Here is a 2,876-nt window from a genome sequence, read left to right on the forward strand (position 1 = left end):
ACCTCTGTACAGACAATTACATCAAGGGATGCACGATGACATCAGCCCATCGCTGGTATCAGCTGATATTGGTTTAAAATAAAATATCAGAATCGGCAAACATGCCAATTTCTGCTGATATGACGAGAGAGAAGACTGGTTGCTCTGTATAATCAAAGGTAGATCAGAACCTTGTGTCAGGTGCTCATGGAGAACAGGAAACAACAGGATAGACAGGGAGGCACTCCAAAAATATAGAGAACAAGGAAGGAAGTTAATTAAAATTAAAAATCCTGTATTGCAGTGGATAAATCATTAACAGAGCCAACATGTTTCGACCACTGCAGGTCTTCATCAGGGCTTTAAAAAAGGAGTTTTTACACCTGTTTTACAAATTTCTTAAAACCACCAAAAAGTGAAACACCCTTAGAAAACAAATGATTGTGAATTTTCTTTCTCTATAAATGCAGATAAATCAGACAATGAAATAACAGTACTGCACAAACACAAGTTTCAGTGTCGAGCAGAGTGGTGAAGTCACTGACAGACCGATTTCTTTACAGCCACACTGGTAGTATCACTAAAAACTCTCCATTGCAAGTACAAATCCTGCATTCAGAATTATAAGTCAAAGTACAAGTATTATCAGTAGAATGCACTTCGTGTACACAGCTGGTTGAGGTGGAGCTGATTTATCCACTCCATTCACTTTTGAACAGTTTATCCTGCACCGCTGCATCATATTTTACTAACTGATCATGTTTTGTAGCTAAAATCTTAATCTGCAAACTACAGCTGTCAGATGAATTAAAATGGAAATACCCAAGTACTCATGTACATTACTGGTTGATACTTGAGTCACAGAAGATGTGCCATGAAAGACAAGAGCAAGTTAATGAGGATTGAAGTCTGTGAGTACATCAGTGAACATGCTTTTAGGTTTCCTTTGAACTAAGATATGATAAGTAATGTTTCCTGTGTAACTCATAGACACAACCACAGTGCAGTTACTCAGACACCAACAGCAGTGTTACCGAAAGTATCATCATATCTGTACAGATGACGTTGAGGGACGAGTTGAGCCATGATTGTCCAATAAAGTAAATATTATCCATTTAAATCATCCATTAACAAACTCTCTCACAACTCCTGCAGTAAAATCCAGGTCTCATCTATCCAGTCATTTGCTCAGTACTTCCTGTGACATCATCCATCCACTGAGTGAGAGCATACGGGTCGGCCAGTCTGGTCCCGTTGGTCAGTGTTTACTTATTCAAGTAACACTGGCGGTCCCGGAGAGTGAGTGACCTGACATGGTGCGTTGGTAAATTCAGTCTGACGCTCTACACTAAAATGAGAGCCCTGTTGGTGGAAGAAACGCAGCGTTATATTTCTACATGAATGAACCAACGCTTAAGTTAATCACACATTCACTCCGCTCGGCGCTCTGCTGCTCCGTCTCCACAGACAGAGTGTCCAGAGTGCGCTCTGCCACTCTGAGAGTGCGCTGCTCTGGATAACCCAACGCTACATTCAGACAGCGCTCCCAATTTATCAACGCTCCAGTTTGTGTCAGAGTGCGCTCCCACACTCACAATGAGTGTTTGTGAACGCACCACTCACATCATCTTCCTCCATCGTCTAAAACAAGACAACACAACTTGTGTCTGTGGAGAACTGTTTTGCCTCCAGCTAAGCCCCGCCCACCAAAAACATCATACTGTTTACTGACAGTATAAAGGTCTATGGGGGCTGACTCACTCTTGGAGCCAGCCTCAAGTGGACATTAGAGGAACTGCAGCTTGGTTTAAAGGAGAAGTCCAGTATTTTGCACTTTGAGCCCCATTTCTGGTTGTTTATGATGAAACAGAGTGGTTCAGACCAAAATAGTTTCGGAGAATTCTGCTTCCCCTGCCTGGCTTAACACTGCTGCCTATGGTCATGTGTGATCCTGTCCTAAAACCACCCTAAACGTTCATTTTCAAAGCCATGAAACTCACCGAGTGGTCAGTGGTGTTCGCTGATGTTCTGACATAAAAACCGTGGCAAACTGTGGTTTCCATGATGATTTATTTGACATTTTGTCTAATCCATTTATTTTCTATAGAAGCCTCATTGTCCGTTGGTAGTAATCCGCCACCAGAAATGGAAAGGGGTTTGTTTACGTCAAGGTTGTGGTCATTGTAGTCTTTTAGCTCAGCGAAAGTGCCGGCTTGACAGTGCTGTGTGCGCATTGGAACGAAAAAGTTTTGTAATAAGTTTACACACCTGCACAATGGATTACTCGCTTGTAAACAACCTTCGCAGTACGATGCCTTTGAACACAACGCCAACCTTCTTCTTCTGCTTCTTCTCTGTGTCCCATTACATTGTAATGGTTTCCTGCTGGTTGGTGACACCCACGTAAAGGAGCGTTATCGCCATCAGGTGGGCTGGAGTGTATAACGCTTCAGGGTCAAACGAATGATCAAGCGGAAGTTTACACACAGGTGTGAGGCAGCTGAAAAAATAGTTCCACAATCGAGATTAATAGCAAAAAAAAAAACACGGATGGAAACCACAGTTTGCTGCGATTTTTAAGTCAGAACATCAACGAACACCACTGAGCACTCGGTGAGTTTCATGGCTTTGAAAACAAACGTTTAGGGTGGTTTTAGGACAGGTTCACACATGGCCATAGGCAGCAGTGTTAAGCCAGGCAGGGGGAAGACAAATTCTCCGAAAATGAGCAATCGTCACTATTTTGGTCTGAGCCACTCTATGTCATCATAAACAACCAGAAATGAGGCTCAAATTGCAAAATACCGGACTTCTCCTTTAAAGGCATGACTCACATGCAGAAATATCTTCAATCGTAAGGTTGCAGTGAAAATGGAAGTGCTGAGCACACGACTGGA

Source organism: Epinephelus lanceolatus, chromosome 19 (assembly GCF_041903045.1).
Source record: "Epinephelus lanceolatus isolate andai-2023 chromosome 19, ASM4190304v1, whole genome shotgun sequence".
In the NCBI taxonomy this organism is placed as follows: domain Eukaryota; kingdom Metazoa; phylum Chordata; class Actinopteri; order Perciformes; family Serranidae; genus Epinephelus; species Epinephelus lanceolatus.